The sequence below is a fragment of the Gracilinanus agilis genome, chromosome 5, assembly GCF_016433145.1.
Source record: "Gracilinanus agilis isolate LMUSP501 chromosome 5, AgileGrace, whole genome shotgun sequence".
In the NCBI taxonomy this organism is placed as follows: domain Eukaryota; kingdom Metazoa; phylum Chordata; class Mammalia; order Didelphimorphia; family Didelphidae; genus Gracilinanus; species Gracilinanus agilis.
In genome coordinates, this window is record NC_058134.1 from 187,347,268 (window position 1) to 187,359,233 (window position 11,966).

The window sequence follows — 11,966 nt, forward strand, 5'->3', positions numbered from 1 at the left end:
TTCTTAACTGCCCTGACTGCCCCCTCTCCTAGAATTTTGGGGGGTACTGTGGAATTCTGTGAGGCAGTTTCACCCCATTTAAGATCACACATGTTACAATATACACATATACACCAATATATGTAAACACTACTATTGCATATGTATATATTAATTTTTTTTATCCATTGTGTTGCATTCTCATTTCTCCCTCCCATTTTTTCTTATTTTAATCCATTCACTTTTATAGTTATGATTGTTAGGCTTCTGCTTTTCAATTTCTGACTGAATGTTAGGAATTTTATTAACTTAAAACTTGTTAATACTGAAAAGCATTTGAGAAGAAAGGCACACTAATATATTTTTGGTTGAGTTGTGAATTGCTCCAAATATTCTAGAAAGGAATTTGGAATTATATTTTTTAAGAAAGTGATTATACTATACATACCTTTTGATCCACAGTTCCTAGTACAATATCTCCTCAGGGAGATGAAAAACAGAAAAAATTCCCATGGAAATTAAGATATTCTTAGCAATTAGAAGTTATAGTTTTTTGTTTTATCTCTTTCTTTGAGGTATCAAAACCCTACTTATTTCATAGAAATAATTTGTGAAGATCTTTCTTTGCTTATTTTTGCAAACAGCTTATATAACTAGAATTAATTGTTTGCATTCTTTTGTACAACTGTGTACAGTTTTATAAAAATATTTTAAACTGTATTTAATTAATTGAACTTATTTCCAGATATCTCAGCTCCTCCCAACTCTTTGCACCATAGAAGGCTATGTCTTTCATGTTTCCATTTTTCAGTTCATTCTCTGGAGGAAAAAATTCATAAGTTATTCTTCAAATATTAAATCTGTAGTTGTATATAATATTCTCTTTGTTATCCTTGTTTTACCCTTCATTATGTTATGTAGTTTTTTCAAAATTAAAAAAAATGTTCATTATCTAGTATTCCAATCACAATTATATACCACAATTTGGTTAGCTGTTTCCCAGTTGATGGACATTCCCTTTATTTCAGTTCTTTGCTACATCAAATAGAGTTGTTTTCCTTGATCTCCTTGGGAAATGGACACAACAATATGCTGAATGTATGGGGATACATTACATTATAATTCTCTGATCATAATTCCAGATTCTCTCCAAAATGGTTGGATGAGTTCACAATTCCATTAACAGTATAGTAGTGTCCCCATTTTTCCACATTTCTTCCTATGTTTGTCAATTTGCTGTTTTATTATTTTAGCCATTTTGATAGCTAAAGAAATTTGAAAAGAATTCCAAAATTGCTTTCATTTTATCTTCATTTTCCTTTTTCATCTTTAATGCTAGTATTTTGATTTTTTTCTCTTTTAAAATCCTAGTAACATACAATTTAACTATTTTGTTGATTTTTTTCATAAAACCAAATCCTAGATTTATTTATTAATGGAATGGTTTTCTTACATTCAATTTTAATGACTCATCTTTAATTTTTAGGATTGCTAATTTGATGTTTAGTTGTGAATTTGTAATTTGTTTTTCTGGTTTTTAAAATTGCATTCCCAATTCATTGATCTACTCTGAGATATGAATTTTCCTATAATTACTACTTTTGCAGTATCCCATTTGTTTTGGTATATTGTCTTACTATCATAATTCTCTTTAATGAAATTATTTATTATTTCCATGACTTATTCTTTAACCAACATATTCTTTATGTTTAAGTTATTCAGTTTCTAATTAATTTTCACTCTGTGTTTCTGTTGTACCTTATAATATATATTTTTGGTATTATGACCTGAAAAGGATATATTTAATATTTATGCTTTTCTAACTTTAAGTATAATGTTTTGTGCTTTAATATATGGTCAATTTTTGTAAATATATCATATACCTCTGAGAAGAAGGTATACTTCTTTCTCTTCCCCTTGTGAAGAGAGAATTAAACTCTTTCTTCAATCAGTAACCTTTAATTTAATCAAATCAAGAAATTGAAGTACCCCTACTTAGCACTTGGTAGATCACTAGGTAAGAGAGCTCACAAGTCACTAACTAGTTCACTCCCCAAAAGCCACAAGCAATGACCCCCTCCCTCTTGGGCAGTGCTAGACAAATTGGGAGGCTGTGTTTGGTTCCCATGAAGTGGGAGAGAGACAGGAAGTGAGGTGGAAAAGGGAGTATAAAAGGCAAGACCCAGAACAAGATTCATTCATTCCTTGGTGCTTCAGGGAGGAGATTCTCCTGGAGGAGGATTTCATCCCTGGGCTTTTTGGAGAGATTTTTCTTGTGGAAATGTGCTGGGCTGCAGCTTTCTGCATTGGAGAGGCTTACTGGGTGAGTGACTGGAGTCAAAGGAAGAGGCTTGAGTTGGTAGAACTCTTGCTGAAGACCTCACTTAGACTCCTGGCTTAAGAGACTACCACGACTCCATGTGCAGATTAGGATTTGAGGGAGCCTTTGCTGGGTGGTGAGAGGACTTCTAGGTAGGCAATACTTTCTATTTCCTTCCTACATTTCTTTCTTTTACTATATCTCTATTAAACTAAATTGTTAAAAGCCACTAATAGACTCATGACTGAAGAGTTAATTTTATAAACAGTGACCTCAATCTTTTATTTTTCAACTCTCATATTTAGTCAAACTAATTTTAATTTTTAACCATTTAATTCTCTCCTGATATCTCTCATATTTAACTTCTATAAGCTTCTAATCTCCTTGACTTCTTTCTTATTTTTTTTGGGGGGCGAGGGTTAGATTTATTTTATTCTGAGAGGGGAACTTTGAAGTTCCCTACTATTAATCTTTTTAATCTTTTTCAATCTATGACTCATTTAACTTTTCCTTTAAATATTCATATGCTATAACATTTGGTGCATATAGGTTTAATATTGATAATGCTTCATTATCTATGATTCTTTTTAATGTAATGTAGTTTCCATATTTGTCTCTTTTGATTATATCTAATTTAGCTTTAATTTTGTCAGAGATCTTGGTTGCTTACCCCTGATTTTTTTTTTATCATTTGAGGCATAGTATATTTTGTTCCAGGCCTTTATTTTTACTCTGTGTATGTCTCATTTTAAAGCATGTTTCTTATAATCAGCCTATTGTCAGGTTTTGGTTTTTGATCCATTCTACTATCTATTTCCAATTTATGGGGTAATTCATCTTATTCACAATCAAAATTATAACTACTCGTATATTTCACTCCATTCTATTTTTCCTGTCATTTTGCCATATTCCTTCTCAGACATATTTTTTTTCTATTACCTCTCCAATTATCACCTTTTCCCAAAACCCTTCACTTGCCCTCTCTCTTTGTCTTCCTGGTTCTGAATCATTCCACCTTTCTAAAGATTTCTTCCTTGTCCCTTGACCCTTCCCTCTTAGTTCTTATTCTATCAACCTTGCCAAAAGTCCCTTCCTTGTCTTCCCACCCTGCCCTTTTATTACTTAACATAAATTCCCTTTGGGGGCAACTAGGTGGCTCAGTGGATTGAGAGCAAGGCCCAGAGATGGGAGGTCCAGGGTTCAAATGTGACCTCAGACACTTCCTAGCTGTGTGACCCTGGGAAAGTCACTTAACTCCCATTGTCTAGCCCTCACCACTCTTCTGCCTTAGAACCAATACACAGTATTGATTCTAAGACTGAACATAAAGGTTTTAAAAAAATAGATGAATTCCCTTCTAAAAATCCTTCTCTTCTCTTATCTTGAGAGACCTTCTCTAATTCCTTCAACTTGCCCTTCTATTTCTTTTTTTAATTTTAAATCTATTTATTTATTTATTTGTTTATTTATTTATTCAGAATATTTTTCCATGGTTACATGATTCATATTCTTTCCTTCCCCTCCTCCCTGCCCCCTCCTGTAGCCAATGAGCAATTTCACTGGGTTTTACATGTATCATTGATCAAGACCTGTTTCCATATCATTAATATTTGCAAGTGATCATTTAGAGTCTACATCTCCAATCATATCCCCATTGAACCACGTGATCAAGAAAATATTTTTTCTTCTGTGTTCCTACTCCCACAGTTCTTTCTCTGGATGTGGATAGTGTTCTTTCCCATAAATTCCTCTGGATTGTCCTGGATCATTGCATTGCTGCTAGTAGAGAAGTCCATTACAATCGATTGTACCACAGTGTATCCATCTCTGTGTATAAGGTTCTCCTGGTTCTGCTCCTTTCACTCTGCATCAGTTTCTGGAGGTCATTCCTCCTATTTCTTGATATGTACTTCCTCCTAAGACTCCCTTTCTTTTATTATTCCCTTGTTCTGTCCTCTTAATCTATATTCCCTTCTTATAGTCCTTTAGTTCCTTAAGGAGACTCAGACCCTCCCTTATCCTATCCCCTTACCCTTCTGTTTCTCTGTATATCAAGAAGTCTTTTACCTTTTTAGTTATATATGTTTTCTTTTTTACCCAGATGATGAGAATAGTGTTTAGGATACTAGAGTCACAGGATAATAGGAGAGTAGAGTAACTACTGGTGCTGACCACATCTGTATTTCCCTTCTGTAAGACCACGGGAGATAATCTCTATTTGAATAGACAAAGAAGAAGGTGTGTGTGTGTGTGTGTGTGTGTGTGTGTGTGTGTGTGTGTGTGACTCTTGTAACAATGGGTTTTTGTGTAGAGGAGAGGGAACCAAAGGGAGAAGAAGGCAGTTGTGGACAGTTGCTGACAGTTGAGACCTGCAGAGGATCTTGGGAGGCCTCTGAGGAAGAGGAGGGAGGAGAGGTTTTCAGGCAGAGGATTGGGAAGAGGGAGGAGGTGGATATTCCAGCTCAAATCCAGTCCTGAGGGCTGCCTGAGGATCTTTCTTTTGGAAATTTCAACCCTGAATCCTTGATCAAAGCCATTTTATTGCAGTTCACCCATCAAGACCTCAACCATTAAGTCAGCTAAGTTTTGGGACTCCATTTTGGGAGCAATCTCTTAGTCTCCACCTATTACCCAACCTGCTGAGAGATGCTTTTCAGTCAAACCTTACAATTATAGAAGAGAATAGAAACAGAAAAGTAGAAATAGAAATAGAAGGAGAAGGGGTAAGGGGAGAAGCTTAGGAGTGGGAACCACTAGGGTTCCCACCTAAGTGACAGACCCCATAGGAATAGTGAAGAGGGCACCCCAAAATCCATCAACCCTTCACCCCTTTCCCCAATCCCTGATTTGTGAATAATAAAAAGCCATTCAACAGTCAGATAGCATTACAGAGTGCCTGAGAGACAACAAGGGAGAGGGGAAGCACAGCTTGGTCTGGCTGCCTCCATCGTGGAGCCAGACCACCCACTGTGAAATTAACTGATGGGGGGAGGTTTGTGTGAACCCTGTCCTTATTCAGGATCAGATTGGGGTACCACATATCTCCCCTTATAGGGAATCCTTGCCCCCAACTCCTGTGGGGTGGCACAACCATCCAGGTCACCCAGTTTCGGGGTGACACCCCCTTAAAGTCTCCCAGTGAATATTTGGCCCCAGGGGAGAGCTGGAAGAGAGACTCACCACATAGACTTTCTCTATCTCCAATCTATCAAACATTGGTTACTAGCCCTTTTAATTGTTACACTCTGAGTATTTTATCTTGGGTATTAAGGAGCTCATGGACTCTGACAGCAACAAGTCCCTCAAAAGGAGCAATTGGTAGGTCCTACCCTTGCCCCATCCATTCTTACTTCTGTTTATGTTTTCTTACATTTATTCTGTAATATTTTTGTCAGTATATTACTTCTCATAAATACTTATGATCAGTCCTCTCCTTATGTTGCCATGTGTCTGTTTGTTTGTATTAGGAAGGCACAATAGGAACCAAAGAGGAGGGAACTTTGCTATCACCATTGTTAGAGAACTCTCTGATTTGGGGCATAATCATGAATTACATATTTCATAACTTCTCTTCTCAGGGTAGAATTTATGCACTGAGAGGACATTTGTTTCTTTTGCTTATTAGAATATCATATTTTTGTCATCATTCTTGATCATATTTCAATTGCCCAAATATATTTTTCTTTACTGTGTTTCTCTTAACTGTCATGTTTACATCTCAGAGTATCTGTTCAACTTTAAATACTTTGTCTGGAACTTCTTTCTTGGGAATAATTAATAATCTTCTTTTTTATTAAGGTCCATTTGTCCACTCTCAGATTACACTCCGGTTTGCTAGATAGATATCATTTTTGGTGATAACAGCCTTGTTTATGAAACCTTCAAGTACCCAATAACCTCACCCTTGGATTAATAGATATAACCTAATCTTAAGTACTATTTTGCCTCAGAAGTTTCTTTCACTGTATCTAGATTGTTCCAGGTAGTCCAGGCCCTGTCTGGACTCCTCTTCCCCTAGCCTCTACGTAAGCCAATTGGTTGTCTTTCCTTTTCTATACTTCCTAAAGTATATATAAAATCCCAAGTTCTTCAGTTCAATGTAAAATCCCATTCATGATGCATTTTCCCACAGACAGTGTTCCCAGAGTCCCAGAGCTTGGCTCTGTGTGGTGTTGTGTGTGATTCTGTATTGTGGCCATAAGAGCATTACCTCCTTTATTCTGATTTAAGACTTGTATTTTTTATTTTTTCCCTTTTAAAATATCATATTCCATTCATCTCTTTTTTATACTGGTAGCTGCCATATTTTATGTGATTGTGAATATGATCATGGACTAGGTGATCTTCCACTTCTCCCCTACCATGATCACTGATCAGAGTCATGAGTGGTATTCCATTTCCCCAAGATCACCTTAGTTGAAGTGTTTTTTCTTGTGACGCCCTCCTGAGCTTTTGTGGTCTTAACTCTATGGGGCTCTCTGACATGACACTACTTATTTTGTCTCTACTATTGGAGTTTCTCTCAGGGCACTGAATGGTCTTTATTCTCCCTAAAAAGGATTTCCTTTTTGTGGCACTATGAGAGGTTTTGATATTTATCTGATTTCTGTTGGTGTTTCTTACAGTACTCTTTTCCCATTGTTCACAACTTCTGTGTTTTTGTGCAGTTCCTGTTCAGATGAAAGAATCAAACAGTTTCTCTTTAGATCTTTTTGTCATTATTGTCTTCTCTGTTACCAACCTAGCTATCTTAAGTTTCCTTTCTGTGAATTTTAAGACTTCAGTGACTTTATTTCCTTTCTTTTCCTTTTTCTCTTCTTTTCCCTTTCTGTGTTTACTTAGGGATTTAAAGGGTTTTTTTCTCATTTTAAAAATTGTATGCCTAATTCTTTATAAAAGCAAAATACCTCAGTGTAGCCAGATTACATCAAAGAGATCTGTGCTATAGGCAACACAATTATGAGGATATTGAAGAATTGATTCACAATTTATTCTTAAGGAAAAGAAGATAAAAAATAGAGGGAGAAAAATACATCTTTGTTGATACCAAATGGGGTGAGGGAAATGAAGAGAATAAACAATATGCCCATTTTCACTTCCTTATACTCGTCTTCCTCCCTGAGAATTATATTAAAGGCAGTCTTTATAAGGACATTCTTGGTAAGAAACATTCAGGCCTTTATAAACACTCTTTCACTGTCTTTCTTATACTATTTCCCGAAAGACATAAAGGGTAAAAGAAAATAACATTATGTTTGGTGTTATCAGTCATTTAAAAATAAGTTTTGATTTTGTAGGACAAAATAAAGATTTATGGACTCTCATCAAAATACTTTCCAATGGCACATCAAAATGATTTCAGATTTCAAGAAATACAGAATAACAGAAATGACCTTGTTCAATGAGTTGGGCCCAGAATTAAGCAGAAGAAAAGGACAGTCTGAATTGCCTTATGGGAAATTTCAAAATTCTTTAATGAAATATCTTTTTCTCCCAAACAAAACTCTGCTCATTTAACACTGACATTCCACCAGTGTTTTCGTATAATGTAAACCACATGGTCTTTGAGGAATTAAAAACTTACAAAAGGCAAAGGAAGGATTTGTGAATATAAAGGTAGGCTACAACATTTAGCATAGAAGGTCCTTTGAAGATCTAGAGTAACTGGCTTTATTAAGGAAATTCATGATAAAAAAGATGAGCTTTTAAATTATGTATCAAGGGTAAGAGATAACAACAGGTGGGCAGCCGGAATGCTCAAATTTTATGCTTGCAAGTTGAAGACAAAATAAGGGAAGTCCCCAGTATGTGGATGGATTCCCTTGTGGCAAATTTATGGAAGAATGTGATCAAAAGTCCAAAATAACAGGAAATTAGTTTTAATAACCATAACGTGCCCATCATTTACGCAGGTAAATTAAGTACATTATGTTGAACAAGTTTAATATTTTTAACATTCATTTAAAAAAATTGAGTTCCAAATTCTTTCCCTCCCTCCATTCATCCCTAACCCATTGAGAAATGTGGAAAACTAATATTGAATTGTGATATTCAGGTAAAATAATTTTTTCTCCTCACCTCACCCCAAATTTGGACTGAAACTTGCTGCAAAACTTGACTCCAGTTTCTTTCCTAGGTTATGAAATTGGGTTTAAACCTTCTTTTTCTTGTTAAGATGAAAGGATTAAAGGGCCGGACTGACTAACGAATGATTGATGAATCTTGACCTGGTTGAAATATTAAGGGTGTGCTGAGCAACCACGTTGAACTCACTTAAAAAGTGGCCATATAGCAGAATGTGTTGGTGTCTTCCAGGTCTTAGGAAAGACCCAACCCTCCTTTGATGAAGTAATGAGGGAAAAACAGAGGTCTCTAAATCCACCTCCTCTCTCAAAATATCTGTCAAAGAGGACTGACATAAGAGGTCCTAAGGTCTAGTGATTTGGAGCATTTTTTCACATGACTAATGATAGTTTTGATTTCTTGTTCTGAAAACTGCTTGCTTATTTTGACCATTTATCAAGTAAGGAATGGCTCTTTAAAAATTACACACACACATGCACACACACATTTTTGGCTCAGTTTCCAATATTTTTGAGAAATGAGGCCTTTATCAGAGAACTGACTATACAAAACTTTCCCCCAGTTTTCTGCTTTCTTTGTAATTTTGTCTACATTGTTTTTATTTGTGCAAAACCTTTTAAATTTCATATATTCAAAATTATCCATTTTAGCTTCAATGAGCCTCTCTATCTTTTGTTTGGTAATAAGCTCTTCTTTTATCCATAGATCTGAAAGGTAAAATTTTCTATCCACCCTTAATTTCCTTAAAATATCATCACCCTTTATACCTAAATTCATTTTGACCTTATCTCGGTATATGGTATGAATGTTGGTTCATGCCTAGTTTCTAGAGAACTCATTTCCAATTTTCTCAGAAGTTTTTTTCAGATAGAGAGATTAATATAAATCAATTCCTACACTAGAATGTCCAGAGTATTCACTTCTTGGTCGTTGGACAAAGACTTCACATTTAGATGAACAAAAGGCAACTGAAATTTATTCTGTGATTCTTGCCAAATTTGGCTCCCGTTTCAGTCTCTCTACACCTCTGCTGGGCCAGTCACACTCTCAATCAACAATGAGGCCACAAAGGACTGAGAGCCACTTTGTATCTTTCTTTATTTTATGCAGAATTTAGAGTGTAAGCCTGGTTTCTTTGCATATATCTTCTTGTGGGTGGAGTGAATGATTAATCAATGCTTGTGTGCTTGCTTGAGGGTGGAGTTATTCAGAACTGGGGAGAGGAGAGATCCTTCTTCCAATTTTTGGCAGAAGAGGACCAAGACAGTTCCAGTTTCTCTTCAAGAAGAGACTCCTTAAGAATAAGATTTTGGAAATAGGCATGTTAGCATTACAGTTCTTCCACAAGTCTGATTCATGCCAAAGTCAAAATCCTTTCTCTTCAAGGGCATCTCCCTGAAGTAATCCTGGAACTGTATGTATCTTCTTGCTGAAAACTAGAAGTAGAAGGATTTCTCTTTTCCCAAGTTCTCATCAACTCTCTGGCTCATACAGGCATGGAGCACTGAGCTATCATTCTCTGTACCAATGTGGAGAGTTTTATGAGAATGACCCAGATTTTAACCCCTGGTTATACTTGTCAGGCAAAAAATTTGTCATGAAGTATCCTGAATTTAGCTGGGCTAATTGTTGGATCATAGAATCTGTTTGTAACTCAAACTTGTAGAACCTATGAGAACTAGCTGCTATTTTCTGAGAATTTAGAGCAACTTTTTAAAGTCTGATAAGGTATCACAGCAGGATTTTGGTTTTATTTTTGTTTGGTTTTAATATAATCAAATATGGCAGTGTATATAACTTATTCCTCTAAAGTAATGGTTCCCAAACTTTTTTGCCTACTGCCCCCTTTCCAGAAAAAATATTACTTAGCCCCCCTGGAAATTAATTTTAAAAAATTTTAATAGAAATTAATAGGAAAGATAAATGCACCTGTGGCTATCACCACCTCCCTGGATCACTGTAGCACCCACCAGTGGGTGGTAGCACCCATTTTGGGAATTACTGCTCTAAAGCAAGGTCCTTAAGGACATGACAGAGGTATTTAATCTAGCAAATTACTAATAGGATTTTAGTTTAGAATAGATTTGTTTTGAATTTCTCTCTATTTTGGAATGTATTTTGCATAAGTAAGTTTTTATGGATTGGTTTGTTTTTTTTTGTAAAGATTTATGCAATGTTGTGTTTATTGTACTTTTTCTGAATTTTCTAAGTTTTTATGCATTGTAATAGTTTTGATAGGATTCTTTTCTGTATTAGTTTATAAGAATAGTATTTTTATGACTTTAGTGTTTTGCATGAAGTTTTGTGTTTGTATTTCTATTTTGATGTTTTCTTTGCTTGTTTTGCTTTTGCATATGTTTGCTTTGTATTTTGAACTTTGTAACTGTTCATTGTATATTTTTCCCCCTTTTCCTTTCCTTTGAATCCCTAGAGTAAGGTAGTGTTAGATAGGATAAGATAAGTGAGTATAGACTGTTTATTATTTTGGATAAGAATTTAGTTTAGGTGGGATATAGGTTTATTGGTGCACAAATGCCAAAACATTGTTTTCAACTTTTTTGGCTTTGTGCAAAGAGCGGGGGGGGGGGCGGGGGGGGACTGATATAAGGAAGAGAGGGTTTGAGTAAGTTTGAAGAGGGCAGAGGCATGAGTCTGTGTGTGTCATCTCAGAGTCAAGCTCTGCCTGCACTGGACTTGGTTGACCTTCCCAAACCTATTAATCTTCTGATACTGGCCTTCTCTGAACTATCTGGTCTCATCCCCTAAACAGCTCTCTTACACCTTAATATACCACATGCTCAATAAGCATTTTTTAATTCAATAAAATTCAATTTCATCTCAAATTTGACTTATTAAGCTCTTACTGTATGAATCCTGCCCCCCTCCCCACCAACTTTTCCAGGTAGTAGAGGGATAAGTACAAAGATAAATAATAATATTCTCTATCCTCAGTGGGAGTTAATTATACACATTCAAAAGAGCAAAAGAAGCCTAACATTTCTTAATTATACCTATAAATATTGCTTTAAAAAAGTAAACATGCATGTCACTTTTGAGAATTAAAAAATGTAGTGCCTCGGTTTACAAGTAAGGAAATTGAAACTCAGAAATGTTAAATGAATTGCCAAAAGTAATAAAATATAGTTGGAATAAAAGCCCAAGATGTGCCTCATACAAGTGTAATATTTAAATCAATATCAATAACTCAAAGTATTATTTTTATAAAGTTTATTAATAATCACTTGAAGTAGAAGGAATAAAAAGGAAATAGAAGTATAAAAACCTAATTATCTAACAAAAATAAGACCATGCAAGTAAGTTTTCCTGCCTGGCCCAAAGCCCACTTCTTTCTGCCATTCCTTAAAAAATTCGGAACAGTAATTTGTAAGCCCAGAAAGCAAAAAAGTCTTTTCTGACACTCCCTTCATATCTTTTGCCAGATTCAAAACTTGTGAACAAGGTGTTTGCAAGGAGAGAAAGGCCTATATGACAGAATCCTAGGTGAGAGTGAGCAATGCCTTCTCACTTACAGCTTAATTTTATTTTTATGGTTTTGAGGGAGAGAAAATTCTATCCCTTGTAG